We start from the raw sequence: 23,245 nt of genomic DNA on the forward strand, positions 1-23,245 counted from the left end.
CAGCGTGTTGGGGAGGGCGTAAGGCCTGGCGTGGGAGCTAGGTGGAGCCTGGCGAAGGGGAAGGAAATAGGGCGGGGGAACAAGAAGAGGAGGAGGAAGGGAAAGGGCGGAGCTGGGGTGGTAGTCAAAAAATGGATTTTGTGGGAGCAAGGCGGACTGGGGGATTTTTGGTTGAGAATTGTCCACTAGTTAGATTGGGGACTTGCCAGGCCCAGAGATTCCGAGGGTCTTAGGTCCCTACCCCAACCTGAAAGTGATCTTATCGAGGCCGGAGGGTGAAGTCAGACCCATTTACAGTGCAGAAATGGCTCATCCCTACATTTTCAACCAATCTTTTTCAGTCTTTCAGGAAACAGTATTTCCCTTCAGTGGTAGCAAACCTGAGGCACTCTTGCCACAGGGGCCTGTTTGTTACTGAAATCTCTAAGAGATTCGCTATCATTGAATAACTCAAGGGACCATATATAAACCCCAGTAATCCAGTACAGCAAAGGCCTTTTTAAAAAAACTATACTTTGTCTTCACTTGACAGTTACCCCTCTGCAAGGCTGTAGGAGAAGCTTCAGGGAAAGAAACAGGCTTCCATGGCTCCCCAGTCCCATGACTGCTCTCACCATTACCAACATTTTACACCTCTCAAGGCGGTTGACTCTCAAACCTAGCCCTTCAAAATGTCTCTACCCTCATTCCCTCATATTGTTTCATTCTTTCCACAGATTCTGAGCAAGCTTTCTGTTTAGTGCTGGAGACAGAGCAAGATAGGAAGGAGTCCTGCTAGCTTACAGTGTACAGTTTGGTAGGGGAAAGTACAAAGGAAGCAGGCCTTTGTCATCTCCCCTTTACCCTTACTCAACGATAGACCTCTGATTCACCACTCTGCTCCCAACCTTGCCCCCATCAACCGCCAAGTGATCTGTCTTGCAGCCGCATCACTTTGCTTAAATCTTTTGATGATCCTTCAGATTCAGTAGCTCTTTGAGAAAATCAAGGTTCTCCAGAAGCCTCCTTACCCCTTAAGCCATTACCTGCTATTTTTCCCCATGTCATAAATATCCAGTTCATTTGCATGACTCCTTTTACTCACAAAGCACCGTTCTAGTATTTCTAAACAGTTTGAGTTAATTGCCAGCATTAAAAGTCAGATTTTTCTGTCAATAGAAATCTGCATCTTTGCCTTCCTTATGGCAACAACTGGCTGAGGCCAACAAGTGACTGCCTATTCTAGATTGGGCATGACTGTTCCAAAGTGTCAGGTCCTTTCCTAACCTGAGTCTGCTCTCATTTATGTTATCTGTTGTACTGACCTCTGTGTCCCAGAACCATGGACACATGGTCTGAACTGAATATTATACTACTTTTTTTTTTTTTGGTACCAGGGATAAAACTTGGGACCTTGAGCTTGCAAGACAGGCACGGCACCACTGAGCTAAATCCCCAGCCCATATTTATAATTGTTATTATTATCATCTCTTTTTTTGGTACTGTGGATCCAACTCAGGACCTTGGGTTTGCAAGGCAACCGGCAGCACCACTGAGCTAAATCCCCGGCCTACTATACCACTTTTTAATTTGAACAAGTTTAAGGAGTGTGTTGTGTAGTGCAAAAAGCATGAATTTTTTTTTCTTTGGTACCAGGAATAGAACTCAGGACCTTGCACTTGTGAGGCAGGCAGCAGAACCACTGAGCTAAATCTCCGGTCCAGAAGCATAATTTTTAATCAAAATCACTGGAGAGGTTTCCTAGTCCAAAAATCCTCCAGTGACAGACCAAAGACCAATAATCCAGAGACTGCTTGGATTGCAGTAAGTTTTAAGTGACATTACTTGGTCTAATGTCCATATCTAGAAAATAGCCTTGTGGGTCAGAAGGCTCAATGATTATGCAAGTTATATCATTGGTGCATTGAGCAAACAGAAATGCCCTTTGTCGGGTCTCTCCAGGTGCCTGCTAACCAGTTGCATGGGTTTTTTTCCTTTCACCATCTCTTGTGTTCTGGGCAAATAACAACTACAATTGACAGTGACACAAAGATGTTAAAATATGCTGTGGTAGATGCAACCATAAGTTGAATCTTCATATGTCCAGGGTATTACATTAGCTTCGGAAAAGGGTACCCATCCCAATTTAGGAGTGATGAGAGAGCAAGAAGAAATTCCTGGGAGAGGAAGTATTTGACTTTTAGATTTTTGCAGTGGTTTCTTTTTTTTTTTGATAATATTGGGGATCGCACCCAGGGACACTCTACTGCTGAGCTATATCCCCAGTCCTTTCTATGTTTTAGGGTTATCTTAGTTACTTTTCTCATTGCTGAGACAAAACACTCAACAACCAAAATTAAAAGAGGAAAGGTTTATTTAGCTCACAGTTTGTAGAGATTTCAGTCCATAACTTGCTGGCTCCAACGCAGGGTGGCATGGCAGTGGGGCATCATGAGAAACAGTTCACATTGAACAGAAGGTAACAAAAGCAGCAAGGGACCTTAAAGGTTGTCTGCCTACTTAGGGCAGGTAGCACTCATACCCTTAATCCTAGTGCCCTTGAGCCTAGCATTGCACCATGAATCAACTCCAGCGTCACATACTCTAGATCCAGCCACCTCTGAAAAAGCCCCACCTATGACCACATGAAGCTTTAGAGGGACATCTAACTACAAGCTATAACAAGGGCCTTGGTAAGTTACCCATGTTACCACAAACTTGCCATTCTCCTGCTTCAGCTTCCAGGTAGCTGGGATTGTAGGTGTGTGACAGCTGTACGTTGGATTTTTAAAAAGTTAATAAACATTTTAAAGAACAGTTTGACAAGATGTAACCAGATAGTACAGAGTTCCAATATTCACCTTTCCCCACCCCCATGGATGACAATCCTCTCATTAACATATTGTATTCCTGTGGTACATTTTTAAATAATTGGTGAGCCAGTAGTGATACATTATCATTAACTGAGGTTCACAGTTTATACCAGAGCTCATCCTTTGTTTTGTACACTTCTATAGGTTTTGACAAATGTGGGATATGATGTGATCAAAAAATACAGTGAGTGCAGCTGCCAAGTGCCATCCAACAAAAAGGCAGAATGAGAAGTGGCACGTGGAACCTTAGTGTTTGACAAGTTTCAACTTGCTCAATGCAGTCAGTTGGTTGTGAGCTAAAGTTAAGAGACAGTATGTTTTAAAGTGTGCTGTCAGTCATGGATCACCTAGTCCAGTGGTGGCGAACCTGTGGCATGTATGCTTCAGTGGGCTGTTTGTTATCATTGAAAGCTCTGAAAGGTTCGCCATCTGTGAGTCTGTTATGTACTTTGTTATGACAGCCCTAGGAAACTAATAGACCCAGTGAAAGACATCCACTTTTGATGATTATGAATAAAATGCTACAAATATCAGTGTGCAGGGTTTTGTCTGGACATAAATTTTTCATCAAAGTAAATACCCAGGAGCATGACTTTTAGATCATATGTTAAAACACTGTCTAGCTTTGGTAAAAACTATCAAACTGTCATCCAAAGTGGCTGTACCATTGTGCATTTCTACTAGCAGTGAGCTAAAGAAAGAGATGCTGTTGCTCCATATGCATACCAGCATCTGATACAGTCAGGTTTTTTGTTTTTCTGGATTTTAGCCATTTTAATTGGTATGTACTGGTGTCTCATTTTAATTTACAGTTCCCTAATGACATATGATGTTGAGCATCCTTTCATAAGCATATTTGCCATCTGTATATCTTTGACGGTGAGGTGTCTGTTCCAAATTTTTCCTCATTTACTAATTCAATTGTTTGTCTTATTGCTGAATTTCAGTGTTCTTTGTATATTTTTGCCTAATAGCTCTTTATCAGATATGTGCTTTGCAAAGATTTTCTCCCACTTTTCAGCTTGCCTTTCACTGTCTTAATGGTGACTTTCCAGAGCAGGAATTTTAAAATTTAACAAAGCCTAACTTACTAATTTTTCCTTCATGTATCATAATTTTGGTATTTAGAAACTTATTGCCAAACAGAAGATTACCTAGAGTTTTTTCTTATGTTGTCTTCTAGAAGTTATATAGTTTCATATTTTACACTGAGGTCTGTGATCCATTTTAGGTTAATTTTTGTGGAGAGTAAGGTCCACATCTAAATTCATTTTTTGCATGTAGATATCCAGATCTTAGATAATACCTAGTTTCTCATTACGGATAATGATAGTTGCAGGGTTTTTGTAGATATTCTTTACCAACTTTAGGAAGTTCTCTTTCTATTCTTAATCTACTGTGAGCTTTTATAATAATGTTAGGTTTTGTCAAATGCCTTTTCTGCATTTCTTGATATGACTATATGAGTTTTTTTCCTTTAGCCTGCTGTGGTGGTGGACTACATTAATTAGTTTTTTAAAGTTTAGTTTTGAAAATCTTTTACTCATATATGTTTGTAGTATATAATGATTACATTTATCATGGGGAGTTGGTACATGTATATAATACATCTTACGATTCTTTTACATCCCCTTGCCCCTGCTCTGTCCCCTAGTTTTTCAATATTTGAACCAGCTTTCCATACCTGGAATAAATACCATGTGGTCATGACATATAATTCACTTTATACATTGAACTGTTAATAATTTGCTGAGTTTTTTTGCATGTAAGTTCATGGCAGAAATTAGCCTGTAGTTTTTCTTTATTGTAATATCCTTGTCTGGTTTGGTATTAGGGTAATGCTGGCCTAATAGTATGAGAAAGTTTCCATTCTGCTTCTGTCTTCTGGAAGAGATTGTGATGAAGTGGTATCGTTTATTCCTTAAATGTTTGGTAGAATTGACTAATATAACTATCTTGGTCTGGCATTTTCTTTTTTGGAAGACTATTAATTTTTAATTCAATTTCTTTAATAAATATAGGCTTACTTGGGGTCATGTTTTTCTCCTTTTGGTATTTGTGTCTTTCAAAGAATTTATCCATTTTATCTATTGCATTTAATTGATCATCATAAAGTTACTCAATTTCATTGATTTTTTTCAAAGAACCAATTTGTGGTCTCATCAGTTTTCTCTATTGTTTTCAATTCCTTTGATTTCTATTGAAATTTTTATTATTTCTTTTCTTCTTCTTCCTTTTGGTTTATATTGCTCTTTCCTGAGTTTCCTATGGTAGAAGCTTACATTAATAGTTCTTTCTTCTCTTCTCTAAGAGTTATGTTACCTGTTTCTCCAAAATTTTTTTTGATTTAATTAAAAATATTTTAACGTGTCTCTTGAGACTTCTGTGACCTATGAATTACTCACAAGCAGAATTCTCAGAATTTGGAGGTTTTCCAGCTGTCTCTCTCATTGATTTCTAGTTCAATTCCATTGTGTTACACTTCTTATGATTTCTAGTCTTTTAAATTTGTTAAAGTGTGTTTTATGGTCAAAATGTAATCTATCATGGTTAATGTTTCATATGAGCCTGAGAAGAATGTGTCTTCTCTTATTTGGGGATGAAGTATTCTTCTTAATTCAGTTAGATTCAGTTGATTGACGATGCTGTTCAGTTCACTTATATTTTTACTGCTTTTTCTGCCTGCTAGATCTGTCCATTAATGATAGACCTATGACAGAGGCTTCAATTCAGCCTCAATAGTGGCTTCACCTATTTCCGTAAGTTTTTGCTTCACTTTGCACATGTGTGCATGAGTGTGCATTTTACTGGAGCTTGAACCCAGTGCCTTACCAATAGTAGGCAAGAGCTCTAGTATTAAGCTAAATGTCCAGCCTTTTAACATTTTATTTTGAGATAATTTCTCGCTGAATTACCTAGGCTGGCCTCAAATTTGTAATCCTCTTGCTTTAGTCTCCCAAATTTTGGGGATTATAAGCATGTGCTACCATGCCTGGCTCTTTCCTTCTTTTTAATAGTCTCCCTTTCCATCTTACCTGTTTTAGCTGAGCATTTTATATGAGCCCATTCTCTCTTTTAGCCTATCAAATATGCTGTTTAAAAAACTATTTTAGTGATAGCTTTAGAGTTTTTAGTGTAAGTTAACAAGAAATCTCTGTCCATTTTCAAATAGTATTATATTGCTGTGCTGGCAGCACAGGTAATTTATGATAAAGAATTCCCAATTCTTCGTTCCCATCCTTTATAACATTGCTTGTCATTCACATTTCACTTATCCATATGCTATATTTACCAAATACTTGTATTAAACAAATATCTATTCAATTAAAAATAAAAATAAAAGGTCTTATTTTGCCTTCATTTACTCCTCACTAACACTATGTATGTAGATACAAATTTCTGACTTAATCATTTTCATTCTGAGGAACTTCTTTTAATGTCTCACAAGGCAAATCTACTGGAGACAAATCTCAGTTTCTGTCTGAGAAAGTCTTTATTTCTTCACTTTTAAAGAATAACATCATCAGAAACGGAACTCTAGGGTTTTTACACTTTAAATATTTTACTTCAATCTCCTTTTGCTTGCATGGTTTTTGGAGAGGATTTCAATATGATTCTTATTTTTGTCCTTTTTTGGCAAGAAAGCCAGGTGTGATGGCACACGCCTGTAATCCCAGCACTTGGGAGGCTGAGGCAGGAGGATTGCTGTAAATTTGAGGCCAGCCTGGGCTACATAGTAAGTTCCAGGCTAGCCTGAATTACAGAGCAAGATCCTGTCTTAAAACAAAAAAACCTTTTTTGGCAAGGAGTCCCCCCGCCACACACACACACATTTCTTTTAAATTTTTCTCTGTCTTTAATATTCTACAGTTTGAGTATAATATTCCTAGACGTATTTTTTTGTATTTATTTCTTAGGGTTATCTTAGCTTCCTGAATCTATAGTTGGTGTCTGCATTCTTTCATGTTGTCCACTTTTTCTGCTGTAGCTCTTAGCACACCAATCAATAATTTTAAATTCCTGGTCCAATAATTCCAAATCTCTACCATATCTGAGTCTGCTTCTGATACTTGCTTTGTCTCTTCAGAGTGTGTTTTCTTCTTTTTTTAGCACTTTTAGCATGCCTTATAACTTTTGATACTCAAGCATGGTGTATTTAATAATAAGAACTAAGATAAAGAGGCCTATAGTGGTTTTACGTTTGACTAAAGGCTGCATTTACTACTTGCTACAGCCGTGTCAAAAGCTTCAATTTCCTTTAATGTCCTTGTTTTTCTCTCCTTTGTTGAGTTTCCCTGGAAACCCCTTCTGAATTAAAGTCTATATCTTGCACCTTTATTAGTTGTAATCCTCTGATTTTATACTGGAGCTATGTTGGTGTGAAGGTGAGGTACTAGTGAGGACAAGCTTCTATACTCTTATCTCCCTTTTGAGGGGTGAGGTCTTTTTTAGGCCAGACTCCCTGAGATGTGTCTTCAAAATAATTTCTTAACCTGTTTTTTCTTTTCTTTTTTCCTTTCTTTGTTTCTTTCTTTCACATTTTGGCTGTCTTAATTGCCTTTTCCCTATGTCAGATAAAGGTCCTAAAGTAGTTCCATTTGAGGGCAGCCCTTTGTTACATAAAACAAAGTACTCTAGACTTACTTCCAGATGGGTTCTTTTCCCCTCCTCTTGTCAGAATTATGAAGGGATTTTTTTAGATCTTTGCTGTCAGAAAGTGGTAAGACCCAGTGTGGAATGCCCCAAAATGGGCCCCTGGTTTTTTTTAAACCTTCAAATTAGTCCACACTCAGCCTCTAACAGTTTATAAATACTGTTTAAATATTTATACAGTTTATATAGTTACCATGTCCAGTAGGTTCTCTTTCTGCTAAGCTGTAACGCTGTGTCTCTCCTGTTTTCAGGGCAGCAGTTTGCCCAGTGCAATTCTCTAAGGGATGTGAGAAAAGTTGTTGATTTTCAGCTTGTTCAGCTTTTTCCTTGTTGTGAGAATGAAATGACAACTTCCAAGCTCTTTGCAGAAAGCAAAAGTAACTCCACAATGAATTTTTCATCAGTCTGTGTAGAAGAAAATAAAGACAGGATTTTACATAAAGATAAAAGTTAGGTTTTATAACAGTAGATACCCAACTCATCACCAGACCGGAAGTTAATCCGAGAGTAGGAATGGTTTCAGTGTGTCTGGCACTGTGCTTGGTACAGAGGATGATGTGCTGTATGTGTTTCCAAATGAATGAAATCAAGGAGAGAAACTTCTGCCCCTCTGAAAAGCGGCTAGCTGTAATTATCCATCCCAAGCTCCCAACACTGTCTCCCCAACTTGTGAGGAAGTTGATCTGGTGGTATTATGGGGACTTGGGAGAAGGTGGAAATGGAGGCCAAGCCAAGGGAAGCTTTAGCCAGAGAGCCAAAGCAGTTCAACCACTTTTCTTCAACTCTGTAGGTAGTATTTGACAGCAGGCTCAAAACCTCTGATGCCAAGCTGGCTAAGAGATTCAAAACCAATATATTTACTTATGTGTTATAGCCAAGAATAACTTGATATCAATAATAATAATAATAATCTATTTTAATTAAAAATTAAATTACTATATGTCATAGGTTCTGAGATGCACATGCTTTCCTATTTTATTTTTTTCATACTCTCCTATTTTAACTTCTGAATCATGATATGTTTTATCATCAATATCGTCTCATGGCTTAATTGCCAGCATTCTCCTTCCCACCCAGATCCTTAGGAATACATTTTTTAAAAATCTTTCAAAATCAAGAATATCTTACAGCAAAAAATACAGTAAATTCTTAACACACATAATTTCAAAAATCAAGTAGTTTTGTTTTCATTATGAAAAAAAGTAACCTCCCTCTCCCAGGATCACTTTGATAACCTCTTCTCAGGGGCAATTATTTTCAACTCATTTAGCTGTTACTTCTGCTACTTCACCTCCATATTTCCAAATAACACAAATAAACAACTATTTCTTGAAAGAAAAGAAAAAAACCCAGCTTTTAAATTCTCAATTTTGGACACATTTTAATCATCTAATATATTTTGCTCTTTCAGAATACCCCTTTAAATATAGAACACTACATCATTCTCCCAATTTGTCTTTATATTATTTGGAATCCCCCCCCAACCAAGTTAATAATTTGTTTTAAACATTAGATTTTGGCTGAGCATGATGAAGTATGCCTGTAATCTCAGCACTCGGACGGCTGAGGCAGGAGGATTGCCGTGAGTTCAAGACCAGCCTAAACTATATAGCGAGACCTCGTCTCAAAAAAAACCAAAAAAATCATGTGACAATTTTAGTTGAGTTTAGTCAGTGTTTACATTTTGGGAGACCATGAAACCACTACCACAGCCTTGCTTAGTTGTACTCTATGGTAGTTTTCTCTTTATTGCACAACTTTTTATTTTTCCAAAGATTAATGCAATTTTTGGGTTTTTTTGCTCAGTTGTCTACGTTCTTATCACTGGTTACCCCACACTGTATTAGTTTTTTATTGTTGCTATAACAAATCACTACAAACGTAGTGGCTTAAAACAACACCCAGTTCTGTTTTATGTTTTGTTTTATTTGTTTTTGTTTTGTACTGAGGATGGAACCCTGGAACTCAAAGCTATAACCCCGGTCCCAACACCCATTTCTTAGGTCTAGTTCCATGGGCAAGAAGACTGAGTGCAGTGTGAGTCCTCTGGGATCCTCTCCTTGGAGTCTCATAATGATAAAATCAAGGTGTCGGCTGAGCGACCTTCTTTGCTGGAGGTTTTAGGGTTGAATCCACTTCCAAGCTCATGGAAATTGTTGCTTGAATTCCAATTCTTCCAGCCAGTTTCTTCCTGGCTGTAATACAAGTGCTGTTCTTCACGTTTGGAGGCTGCCTGCTTTCCTTTTCATATTTTTCGTCGGTTCCTTTCTCCTCTAGTAATAGTGGCCCAGAAATCTCCACAACATCCCCTTCTGTATCATCTCTCCTTCTCTTCCTTCACATGTCTCTCTTCCCAAAGTCTCTCTTTCACTGTTCTCTGCTTTTAAGGATCTGTTGACTTGATTAGGTCGAGGTCATCAAGGTCATCCAAGGTAACCCCTCTATTTAAAGGTCTGTTCCTCAGTGATACCTGCAGAGTTCCTTTTGCCATGGTGACACATCATAGTCACAGGTTCCTAGGGTGGATCATGGACATCTTTGGGGGACCACTGTCCATACCACACACTCTCTCCCTATTCCTGTAGTTCATTCAACAAATATTTATACATGATGCTCTTCTAGGTCTTGGGGTTACATCATTTGACAAGACAACCCCCCCCCCCAATTTACATTCTACTGGAAATTTTTCAAAATCTCTTTTCAACACATTTAAATTCATTAGCCTTTTTTTGGTTTTTTTTTTTTACAAATTCAAGTTATTGAAGAAATCTTTCTGGAGTTGTTTAGCCTGACCCAGCCCCACCTGGTTGCCCTCTAAACCTACATTGTCACCTTGGGTGGGTGGAGGGTCTTTCATCACCATCCAGAGAGTACTCTTCTCCTCTTAGTTTGGATACCCTATTTCCTTGGCCCAGTATCCATTATTATGAAACTTATTTTATTATTTTTGTGGAGACTATCCCTCAGTGACATTCGAGAAAAAATGTCCATGAGATAAAGTTTTTGAAAGGTTACTGTGATAGTTAACAGATTGTGTCAACTTGAGTAAGAAATGCCCAACTAAATTGGATCAGTGTAGTTCTGGATGTAGAAGACCCACCCTAGGGAGATTTGTTGCCGGAATGATATAAAAGAGAAGTGAAGAAGGAAGTCTCACTTCTGTTTCTTTAGAGAAGCTCCAGTCTTCACCTTCAGCTTGGATGTCATCTCCTGGCTTCCAGAACAGACCTGTTGACCTCCTGAGTCCATGGGACCTGACTATGAGCTCCAGAACTTCAACTGGACCCTTCAGATCTCCAGCACACAGACAGACCTTTTGCACTCTTCCATACCTGACTGTGTGGGCGGCCACTATAAGCCAATCTTGTAAATTCTTATATATTTGTATATTTTACATTAAATCTGTTTCTCTGGTAAGCACTGACTGATAGTTACCAATCTCAAAACATTTTTGTTCTACCTTCACATGGTTGACAGTTTGCCCAGATATAAAATTCTAGGTTGCAAATTACTTTTTCAATGTCTTTATTATTATATTCTCCTCTATTCTCCTCTTATTCTCCTCTAGTATCCATATTACTGTTGCCAAATCTGGTGACTTTCTGATCCTAGATCTTTTGTAAAAACCTGTTTTTCTTTCCTCAAGCTTCTTTATGGCCCTAGTATTCTGAAATGTCATGATTAATGGCCTTAGGAACCCATTAATGTCCTTCCCTCCTCCCCCTTTTCCTCCCTCCCTCCCTCTCTTCTTTCTTTCTTTCTTTTCTTTCTTTCTCTCTCTCTTTCTTTCTTTCTTTCTTCTTTCTCTTCTTCCTCCTTTCCTTTCCCTTCCCTTCCTTTTCTTTCTTCCTTCCCTCTTTTATTACTTTTTCTTTCATTCTTATTATAATTTTTAAAAAAACAATAAAGTATTAGAGAAAATACAATAACTCTTCATATATCAATCACCAATTTTATTTTACTATTGTATCCCTCATAGACTTTTTTTGAGGAGGAAGCAGTATTTTACAACAAATCCCAGATATAATATCGCATTGTTAATACCCTAGTATGTAGCTCTAAAAGATAGATTTTTTTTTTTTTGGTACCAGGGATCAAACTCAGGACCTTGCACTTATGAAGCAGGCGGCGGAACCACTGAACTAAATCCCCGGCCCCTAGAATTTTAAAAAATTACCACAATTCCATTGTTACATGACAAAATCAACAATAATTTGTTACAGAGTCCAGGTTTAATTTTTTCTGATTATCTCAAAAATGATTTTAAATTGGTTTATTTAAATCAGGATCCAAATAACATCTACACACTGTGTGTAGTTGGTTAGATTTACTTAAATCTCTTACTCTGCACCAGTTACCCCCTCTATTCCTTTTTTCATAAATTTATTGGTTGAAGCAGTCTGGATTTGACTATTAGGTCCTCTTCTCCTCATGGTGGGTTTTGCTTGTTTTGGTATTGGGGATTTAATTCAGGGCCTTCACACTAAACTACATCCCCAGCCCTTTCTAATTTTTGAGACAGGGCCTTACTCTGCTAAATCTCACAGGCTGAGGTTAAACTTGCAATCCTCCTACCTCAGACTTCCAGAGTTCTGGGGTTATAGGCATGTGCCACCATGCCCAGCTCTCACGGGGTTTTGTGGGGTTGTTGTTTGTCTGTTTTTTGGCTTTTTGAGACAGGATCTTGCTATGTCATTCAGGCTGGCCTTGAACTCCCTATGTAATCCTGGCTGGCCTCGAGGTCATAGCAATCTTCCTGCCTCAGCCTCCCTGCCTTAGTGCTGGGATTATAGCAGTGCACCACCATGCCCAGCTTCATGGTGCTTTTAAAATATGACACCATCCTTTGAATGACCTTTAAACTGATAGTTGGATCTAGAGGCCTGACTCGAGTCCAGTTTGGTATTGGGAAGAATATCTTATAGGTGGAAATGTGTACTTCCTTTTGTTTCATCTCAGGAGGCTCATGATGTCTAACTTATTCAGTGATCTCTCCTGATCTGTAAATCCATTTCCTTCAGTTCTCTGTGTGTGTGTGTGTGTGTGTGTGTGTGTGTGTATTATTCTTGAATTTGAACTATTCAGATATTTGACCTCGTAGAATGGTATTCTAATTTTTTTTTCTTGCTCCTGTTTTTCATCTTTTTTCCCCCCATGTGTCTACTTTCTGAAAATTATTTTCCAACCTATACTCAGTCAAGGCTACATGCACAGTAGAGAAACAGAAATCACTCTGGGTATTGTAGGCAGAAATGGATTAATACAGGGAGTCAGGTGCTTGCAAGCTCATGACAAGAGCTGGAGTTGCAGATAGCAGGAGGACACTTTTGTTCTGAAATCACCCTAGCAGTGGTTGAGAGGTCAGGGTTCTCCTGCTGCTTTTGAGGCTGTCACCATAACTGCCTGACATAGGTAAAGCTGGGGATGAGCAATGAGTTAGGGAGACTGGCTATTTCAACTTTGCTCAAAAGTAAAGTTCAAAGACTTGAGGGCTATTATTTGACTCAAATGAGAAGTAGAAATTTCAAAGCAGACTATACATGTCTTTGATATCCACCCCATCAATTTTTGCCTTTCATTTAAATGGAATAAAATAAGACTCAGAGAAATCTATAGAAGTAATCAGAAACAGCTCCTATGCCTTTCACTAACTTTGCTAAGTAACAGTAGAGTATGTAAAGGAGACCAAAATTCTAGAGTCACTGAATTGAATTTTGGCCATAATCATCCTTACTCTCATATACACAAGGTCCCTGGAAAGGTAAGTATTATTAATGCAAAAAAAGGATTCTGAGTATGTGTTTCAATTTCATGATAACTGGACCAGAAATAAGTTTCACAGTGTGTCTAGGCTCTACAGATTTCTACCTGCCGAGAAAGTGGCAAGACATTGTCACGCTCCAGTACTTCTTGCTTTGGAAAGTTCACAGAACTATCCGCCTCCAGTCTCCTTCTTCAGAGTACCAGCTGGGCAGAAAGAACCATTAATTTATCAGGTGTTTGTGTGTGTATTTTAAGAATGATATTTTTTAGCATTTAATTTTAAGAAAGCACCTGCTGTATTCATTTTAAATAATGTATTTTTACGACATACTGATGGGTGAATATATTTTTATTGTAAGAAAACTAAAATATTACATATAAAATCGCTTATGATCATCACCCCAATGCCATTTCTCCTTCCTAGAAGTAACTGTAGATCAATTACACAGCTGCATGTATTAGTCATGGTAATTTAGGTTATACTGCAATAACAAGCATCCTCCAAATCTCAGTGGTTTATAATAACAAAGATTTATATATGGACCCCTCACATATTTGTCATGAGTTGGCTTTAGCTGAACCGCTGGATATGGGCTGAAGAAGCAGCTAGACATGTGTTCTCATGGCAGAGGGAAAAGGAAGAATGGTGGAACCTATTAAAACTTGTGCTTGGAAGCCTCACACATCATGTTTGCTCATATTCTCTTGGCCAAAGCCAATCACATGGCCATGCCTTCTCACAGTGGGATGAGGACGTGTGTTCCTTCCACTGAGAGTGGCAGTGACAAGTTTCCCATATTTTTATGGAGTACACAAAACCATGGAAATAGATAAGCCATTTTTATGCAATTTTTTATAGTTCTGAACTTAATTTCTTCAAGCAAAAATGTGTTTTAGAGGTCTTTCTATGTTATGCAAATAAATCTATGTTTTAAACAGTTGCATAGCATGCCATTCTATATAAATGCAGATTATTTATAAATACAGTTTACTTAGCTATTTCCCTATTTGAAGGCAAACATCCCTGTGCTTTTGCTCCGACCATAGATGTGAGTGTGTCTCCAGGGTGGGTACAGAGATAAGGACTTGCTGAGGAATAGCTCTCCGAAGGAACTGTGCCGTTTTCCCTCTGTACCCTAAGGTGGCACACTCACCAGGAGAGTTTCAAGGAGTGCTTAAGGAGGGGACTGTTTGTAGAGACTAGTGCAGTGGTAAGCAAACCATTTTTTACAATTTATTGGTGATTTGATTTTCCTCCTCTGTAAGTGCATATGCTTTATCTCTTTTTTTTTTTTTTTTTTTTTTGGTACTGGGGATCCAACTCCAGACCTTCTGCTTGCGAGGCAGGCGGCAGAACCACTGAGCTAAATCCCCGGCCCCTGTTTTATCTCCTTTTGTAAAAAAATGGGTGGTCATGCCAGGCACAGGAGTTCATGTCTGTAGTCTCAGTTACTCAGGAGGATGAGCCAGGAAGATGGCTTGAGCCCAGAAGTTCTATGCCTGGGCAACATGGTTTTTTTTTTTTAACCAGGGATCCAACTCGGGACCATGTGTTTGTGAGGCAGGCAGTGGCACCACTGAGCTAAATCCCCAGGCTCACTGTTTCTGAATGAGCTGGACAGTCTTTTGTCAGTATCATGTCAGAGCATATCACTCATCCTTTACCATTGTCTTGTCATAATAAGGCTTAAAAATGTTGACAGAATAATTTAATCAATGTTTTCTAGTTTTTGTCTTGAGTCTTGTTTAAGGAAGGCCTTTCCCATTCCCAGGGAATCAGTATATTCTCCTAGATTTTTTTCTAAAACTTTCAATCTTATATAGTTCTTTAATCTACCTAGGATTTGTATGTGGCAGTGGTACAATCAAATTAATTCCATTTGCTCAAATGGGTATCAGTTTGTCATAGTTGTGTTTGTTGAATGGTCCATTATTTTCCTATTATGCAAAATAACATTTTAATATATAATAAATCTGATAAGTTTATTTCTGGATTCTTGTTTTATAGACATATTTGTAAATTCTAGCCCTATTTTAGTTCCTGAAAATATGTTACATGCTCTGATTCTTGTCAAGCATGTTGTTATTCTTATTTTTTTAGAGTTCCATTGCTACACCTGCAAAAATACTCTTCTATATGAATTTTGGAATCAGCTTACAAATTCATTAAAATTCTTGTAGTATTTTATTGGGAATTGCATTATATTTATATATTCACCTAAAATGAGTTGATTCTTTTTTGGTATTATGATTTTCTCATCTAGAAAGGTGATGTACACAATACTTCATGTCTCACAGTAAATGTTTATAGTTTTCTTCATAAAATCCTGGTACATTTTCAATAGACAAGCCTCTAGGTATTTTTAGTTATCTTTGTTGTTATTTAAAATAGTATATTTTGTCCCGTGACTTCTACAATTTGTCCAAATTGCTAAATTCTCTTATTAATTCCATAGTGGTTAGTTGGTTAGTATGGGTTCTAAGAATTTTTTCAAGCTCACTCACTCATTTTCTTACTCTCTCTCCCCACCATAGGAGGACACAGCAAGGAGGCAGACAATCAGAAGCCGGGTTGAGAGCCCTCACCAAATCCTGGCCATGTCAGCACCTCTGTGTTGGACTGTGAGAAGGTAAATTTCTGTTGTTTAAGCCAAAACAAATTTTTTAAATCTTTCAGTAATCCAGTTTTAATCTTTCCTTTCTGAATTTTGTATCTTTTCTTTCCCAAGCTAATTTTAAAAGAACAAAACAATATTTTCCAGACTCCGTTGAAGCTAAGGTGCAAGATCTGCTCCTTCTCCAGTGGGTTCACTGAAAATGTGGCTGGAGAAGTGAGTAAGGTCAGTAAGCAGCAATTTGTGGAGAGAGAGGGGAGAGAGAGAGAGAAAAAGGGGGGGGGGAGAGAGAGAGATTTTTTTTCTGGCAATTCTGGCAGAAATGCTGTCATCCAGTCCTACTATTATCCATTCCAGGAGTGGACAGTAGCAATGGTATTTTCCCTAGGATTGTCTGTGATGTGGAGTCGTCCCTAATGTGATGTTCTTGTTCTACTAACAGCAACAACAGGAGAACCTCTTCCTTTCTAATAAGCGTAGGAATATGGATTGTCAGCTGTAGGATGCTGCATCAAGTGAATTACATCGTGCTAAATATCAGTGACTTTAGCAAGTTAGGTGTTGTTATAGTTCCCTTTTCCTATAAAAGTTAGAGGCAGGAAGTTTGTAGGTGATTTGGTGGTTCATGCCATGAAATTTTTTGAGGCTTTTAATCTTGTTACTTGTCATTATGATGGCATCTAAGCCAGAAAGAAGAAAGATGAGACTGAGGGCTGGGGATTTAGCTCAGTGGTTTCGCCGCCTGCTGCGCAAGCACAAGGACCTGAGTTAGATCAAAAAAAAAAAAAAAAAAAGAAAGATGAGGCTGAGGGGACAGATGGAGATACTGGGTCAAGCCTCATTGTTCTTCAGGAAGTTTCTGGAACCTGCTATGTGATTATCTGCTTTACTTCCTGTTGGACAGAAATCAGGTACATGGCCAGACATGGTGGTAAGAGAGGTTTGGAAGTGTGACATTTGTTCTTGGAGTGGGGAGATGTGCTGAGGCACAAGGGAAATGATCTCTAAATACTGTTTAAAGTCCAGATTGTTTAGACATACTTCCCTGGCAGTAGAGTTAGTCTGAGTTTCTAGGAAGAGAGTCCCTGTCCTCTGAGCTCCTTGACTCTTTTCCCTCTAGGAAGCTCCTTCTTGCCCATTGTTCTCATTGCCTTATATAACAGACATGTGGGCAAGATGGCAGATTTCATAGCCCTGTTTCTTGATAGTTGGGAACACTGATGTTTCTTGTGGCTTTGTATAAGAAAGAAAAGCATCTATTAGGAGACATTTGTAGCATCTCTCACAGATGCTGAGGGAAGTGCCTGGCCCAAGCTTTGCCATATAAGTGTACACAAGTCACATCTTCTAAGGATTAGGGCCTGAAGACAGTTCTTAAGGAAAAATCATAAAGCCAAAATTACTCTTGACACATCCACAAGTCATCCTCTACAACTTTATAAAAGTGTATCAGTCAGCTATAACTGCACAAGCCATCTCAAATTTAAATGGTACATAATAACAATCATATGCTTCTGAAAGTTTACTGATCTAGGCTGGCTCAGCAGGGCTTGGCTGGGGTCGGCTCTAAGCTACAGGCTGGTCAAGCAAGTGACATGGGAAGAATGAAACATTTTATCATAAAATTATTTTTAAAAATCAGTCACCCTAATGCATTAGTCAATTTGCAGCCAATTCTTTCATTTCTTATTTGAAGGCATCAAGTAATCCATCATCAACCACTAGCCTGGCCAACTAATGATTGCATTTTACTTCTTTATTAATAGTTTGGAACTCATACGTAACTCACATATTGTTTCTGTATAAATTAACCAGAATTCATTGGTTATATTGCAGTAGTATGGCAGGCATGGCCTGCATCACAGTTTTGTTGGGTGGGTGGTGGGCAGAAACACTGTTGTTCTTAAAGTCTCCTCTTCCACAATCCATTATTCTGACTTTGTCTACCTACCTTCCACCCATTCCCATTGCACTGAGTGATGCATAGGGAGCAAGGCTCCATACAGAATACTATAGTGCACTGTCCAGACCCTCCACTCCAGGACTGAGGCCTCAATTCCCCCAGCTTCTGGGGACATTGGCTATCAACAGTTTTTAGCTTAGTCTTTCTTGGGGATTTGCCCTAGGCTGATGAGACCATTCTGACCCAAATTTATTTCTTTTTCCTCGGGACAGTCTGCATCCAATGACTGATGTAAGTCAAAGTCCAGCCTCCTTTCCATCGCAGCCCTGAACACTCCCTGTATCTGCTGGTGTGTAGTGAGGCTACACTGCAGTTTGAAAGAACAACACTCTGCAATAGATTTCCTGCATACAAATCCCCATTTAGGAATTTGATTTCTGGGGAACTCAACCCAAAACAGGTCTGAGGTGACTAGCTATATTGTTTAGATATTGTAAGTCCATTATAAGCCTCGGTGGACCTCAGACTTTTAATATGGAAAATGGCAAAAATCATACTATCTGCCTCTTGCAGTTACTGTGAAAAGAATAATCTGTGTGAAACATTTAGCATCATATGTAGCAAGTATTTGGTACCCCCAAACAAGCGCTAACCTATTTATAGTAGTGTTTATTAAAGATGATAATGTTAGAGCTGTGGTGGTGCATGCCTGTAATCCCAGCATTCTGGGAGGCTAAGGCAGGAGGATCACAAGTTCAAGCCCAGCCTGGGCAATTTAACAACTTAGACCCTATCTCGAAATAAAGGCCTCAGGTTGTAGATCAGAGTGAAGGACCTAGGTTCAATCCTCATGCTGTTGCTATTGCTGCTACTGCTGCTGCTGCTGCAAAAAATTCTTAGTAGAATATTGAGAGGTCCTGAGCAGAGGAGATTTTGTTGGTTTTTTTCTTCCTTTTCATTTGCTCCTTTCCTGGATTTCCAGAAGTCAGCGCCCCCTCGTGTCACTAGCGCAGAAATGGACCTGTTGTGATAACTAAGTTCCAGAAGGTGGCGTCAGTGGATAAGGCTGCAGTCTGGCGCTGCTCAGTAACAATTTTTCATTGTTTGACTCCGTAATCTCATTGCATTCTCCATCAAGCATTCACCAAGCAAGGACTCTTCCATTATTTTTTTCCTCCTCTACTCAACAAACGCTTACTGAGCACTTACACTAAAGAGCAGCTTTAAATCCCTTCTAAAAGGTGTTGGTGACTAGGAAAAAAAGAACATAAAATTGCCTTTGCTGGCAAACTGGACTTTTTTTTTTTTTTTTTTTTTTTTTGGTACCGGGGATCAAACCCGGGTCCTTGAGCTTGCAAGGCAGGCAGCGGAGCTACTGAGCTAAATCCCCAGCCCCAAATTGGATTTTTGAGATAAGACAAATTCTAGCCACTGATTGATTTCTGGTTTGGGGTTAGTGCTAACTCAAAATCTTGAAGGAAGCTGTTTTAATAAAGTTGAAAGAGCATCATTCTAGAGAAACTGAGTCAAGAAGGAACCAGCTCCTCCGCAGGGCAGCCAAAGTGCTTCCCAGAGACGGTTGGCAGTCCTCCTTTCTGGGGGTCGTTGATCTCAAGGCAGGGCAGTTGGCCCCTGGACTGCTTAAAATTGATGATCAGGAGAAAGAAGAAAAAAAAAATCCATAAAGGGAAATGAGAGAAGGCGTTGAAGGTTGAGCTTAGTGGGAGGGGTGAGCTGGCCTGGATTGATTGTGGAGCTCTGGTCAGAGGTGACTTTGTGACAGGCCAGCAAGGCTGCCCAGGGCAGTGGAGCAATTTTAAGATGTCAAGAAGGACTCCCTCTGAGAATGAGATCTCTCTCTCTCTCTCTCTCTCTCAGCCACTCTAATGCCCCAAATGCCACTATCGAGGTCTTTAAAATTAAAATCTTTGGAACTAAGGGCAGAGTTCCTATATAGGGGTGTGTGTGTGTGTGTGTGTGTGTGTGTGTGTGTGCGCGCGCGCGCGCACCATATTGGCTTGGAGAAAAGTCTGCAAATATACATGTGGGTTGTTAGCATGGGTTACCTTGAGCAGAAGATGTGGAGTAAGTTATGGAGATGAATGGAGAATGGGAAAGGAAAAGGAAAGGGATAGGTAAGAAAAAGAATCACATTAAAAAGGGTGTCCATGATTAACAGAATGTTTATTATTTGTTTTGATTTATGTAAATGTTATCTGTGTTCATAAAGACATGCATGGAAGATGCCCACCAAATGTTAACAGTCATCATATGGTGATGAGTTGTTAAAGGATTTTCTTTTTTTCCTTCATAACTTTGTATATTTTAAATTCTTTTATATAGAGCATATAGGGAAGTAGGAAAAACAAAAGCAAGAAAACTTTTGCAAGCCAAATGGGAAAAGGAATAATAAAAGCTGAGACATTACTGTCTGATAGGATTCAAGTTCTAGCTTCTCCATTTTCTGGGCCATGAGACTCTGAATAAATTACTTAGCATATCTGAGCTGGAACTTATTCCTCTTTAGAAGCAGGAATGTAATGGGCAGCTTCTATTTCTGTCTGCCCAGAATCCTTTCCTTATGATTTCCCATGGAGAATCAACCCATTTCATTTCTACCTCAATCTACCGATTTAGAAGAGACCAAGCCTGGGTCCGGGGTGGAGCCATGACTGAGGCCCAGCTAATCCATTTATCCCACTGGCCTCCCTAGCCACAGTGATTGTAGGGATATGTCCATAACTTGACAAGAGCCAGCAGGAGTTCAGTCCAAGGCTCTTCCTGGAACTACTGGTTAAGAGAGGCTCTTCCTGCTAGGGTTTTGAGCTGGTGGGAATGTAAGCCAGAGTTGCTGGTGGTCATTTTGCCTTGATGAGGAGAAAGTATGGCTAAAGGTGGAGCCAGCACACAAAAGGAGGAGAATTGGGAGAAAATGATGGAGCAACCTGATGATATCATGTAAGGCCTCGATCCAGCTATATCTGAAGCTGTAGAACACTTCCAGAAGGAACATAGCATACTGGTTAAAATAAACGTAGGACGCAGACCAGTCAAGTTCCAATCCTCATTTTGTCACTATAGTCAGGAGACAACAGAAAATGACAGGAGTAGGACAGTGAAGGGATTTTTGGAAGGCTATGGAGAAGATCACTGGGGAACCACAATCTGATGTTGAGCAGCCAGGAATGACATTTACTCTAATGTTCACATAACACAGCAGAATTGGCCCAAGGACCTGCTGACCCTCTGGCTCTGACAACCAGTGCTGCCTGTGGGCCCCACATGCCTTCTGGAGACCATTCTTCCCATTAGTTTGCAAAGGCAAGTCCAAGGCAGATGCAGCTGGTCAGCAGCCCAAGCCACACGCTCATGTCCTAAGAGCAATGAAGGCTGGGGAAGTGAGTGTATGGCACTTTCTGCCTCCTCTGTGGGAATCAAACTTGGGGCTTGTTCTAACCAAATTGGCAACTCCCTTAAACACAGGAAAGGGGTGCAGATGCTTCAAATTAAAAAGGAATGAGACTTAGCTGGATGATCACAGTAAACTTGTTGAAATCTCAGTACCCAAGTTTTGCCATCTGCAAAGTACAAATAATATTAATTCTTTCAAGAGACTATTAAGAAGATTAAAGGAACTAATAAATATAGAATTCCTAGAACTATATTGGCCACATAATGGTTTAATGAATGCTAGATCTTTTGCCTTGACCCATTTGGGAGTCAACTGCTATATTATTGCTTTCTTCCTACTTGTAGCATCAGTCCTGACTAATTTGAAGACAGCAGTGCTGCACTGGGTTGTCCTAAAGTTTGAATGAGGAAATAGATGTAAAGTTTCCAGTACATGGGAAGCCTGCAATAATTGATACTTATTACTGAAATTAAAACCACCAACACTAACCAGGAATTCTTTATAATTTTCTCTTACATAATTGCTAAGAGCATGTTTTTGTCATGGGTATCTGAAATGACAGTATAAATCCTAGACTCTAGGGGCTTCAAGAGGATCCAGGGTGCCAAAGATCAGGAGGACACTGAAGATAGGAAATGGGTACACAGACAAACCCAGGAAATATTTGTTGACTGAATGAACTTATTTGAAAGAGATGAAAGAATTTACGAAGAGCTTGTTTTCCAGGACCAAGAAATTCACCCATTCCTCCTGCAGACCTGGTGCTGGGTATTGGGTCTGCAGGAATGAACAAGAAGTATAAGACACTCCCACCCTGGTGTGAAGCCCAGATGTCTACGGGATCCAGTCTGGTGGCAAAAAGGAGGGAAGTGGGTCAGGCATGAGGGAGGAAATGGGTAAAAGAAATACTTCACTTTCTTCTTTAATCCACTGTAAGAAAATAATAGTACTGTGAGAGTGATGGCAGATGGCTCTGCATGGAGCCTTCATGAGCAGGAGGCCATAGGTCATATGGGGACTGGGGACAAAGAGAAAACCATGCCTATCCAAGGTGATCACTGCTCTGGGGACTTATCCTTTCTGGTTTTCAGTTTATCGAGTCCTTGATGTTTTGTTTTGAGAAATGAATGTAAAAAATTCTAAACACCATGTGGGCCTAAATGGTTCAAGCAAAAAAAAAAAAAAAGGAAAAAAAAAGAAAAAAGAAAAGAAAGAAAGAAAGAAAAGCCATGATTCTATCTGAATTCAGACTTGAGCCTGAGGGTCCAGAGTGTGACCACTGAGAGGAACACGTGGGGCGATTTCGACCTTGCTTGACAAATGCGAAGACAAAAAGATCGGGTGGAGGAGAAGTCCTGGAGGAGGACTCTGCCAGGCCAAGAAGCTGAGTTGGGGGCCCAGGCAGAAGGCACAGCCAGGGAGTGAGTGGTTAAGGATCCCAGGGCACTGAGGGAGGAGACCAGGCTGGGGGCTGGGGAGGGGAGGGCCAGATAGAGTGGCCTTGACTGCGTCATCAGTCTGCTCTTGTAGAAAAAAAAAGAGGTTGCTTCTGTGTCCAAAAAACAACTACTTCCTGTGATAAAAAAGAAGCCCTTTTAACTACCAAGTTAGCAACATTCCACTTTATCCTTCCTGGCCCTTCACCCCTCACCTTCATCTGCATCCCATTTTCTTCCCTAGTAAAGAAAATATACATTTTTGACCTTTGTCTGAATACCTTGAATTTGCCAGCACAAAAAGAAACAATTTGCATGAGACAAAGTATTTCAATTCTTCCCAAATCACTCTCTTTTCTCTGTGTCCAGAGCCAAATGCAGTTATGATTCAGAAGTGGCCTACAGGGCCCTTAAACTGAAAGTCAGGAGCCAGTTCCAGTCCTGGCCTGACAGATTGATTCTTCCTGTGGCTGGGGATCAGCCTGAGCCACCCAGGCTCAGCTGTGGCCAAGCAGCAGGTTGGATGATCTCCGAGAATCTGAGGTCTGCTTCTCCATCACGCCTCAGGGCCCAAATCTCTGGCAGACGGAGGGTACCTGACGTCAGCTTGG

The 23,245-nt window shown here is 39.6% G+C and overlaps 1 protein-coding gene across 5 annotated transcripts in view; it reads left to right on the forward strand.

The window, feature by feature from the left end:
• Positions 1 to 23,245, forward strand: part of Rims4 (regulating synaptic membrane exocytosis 4) — a 127,350-nt gene that overhangs the window by 166 nt on the left and 103,939 nt on the right. For 2 of the 5 annotated variants that reach the window (XM_087197832.1, XM_087197836.1), the window contains exon 2: positions 15,804 to 15,898. The gene's annotated coding sequence lies outside the window, so the exon portion shown is untranslated. Of the gene's footprint in view, positions 1 to 59; positions 2,673 to 15,803; positions 15,899 to 23,245 lie in introns of those variants that run through there. The other 3 variants (XM_087197833.1, XM_087197834.1, XM_087197835.1) reach the window with 3 other exon arrangements.

The sequence above is a fragment of the Heterocephalus glaber genome, unplaced genomic scaffold (assembly GCF_053883595.1).
Source record: "Heterocephalus glaber isolate CG9 unplaced genomic scaffold, H.glaber_assembly_v1.0 deba00001673, whole genome shotgun sequence".
Taxonomy (NCBI): domain Eukaryota; kingdom Metazoa; phylum Chordata; class Mammalia; order Rodentia; family Bathyergidae; genus Heterocephalus; species Heterocephalus glaber.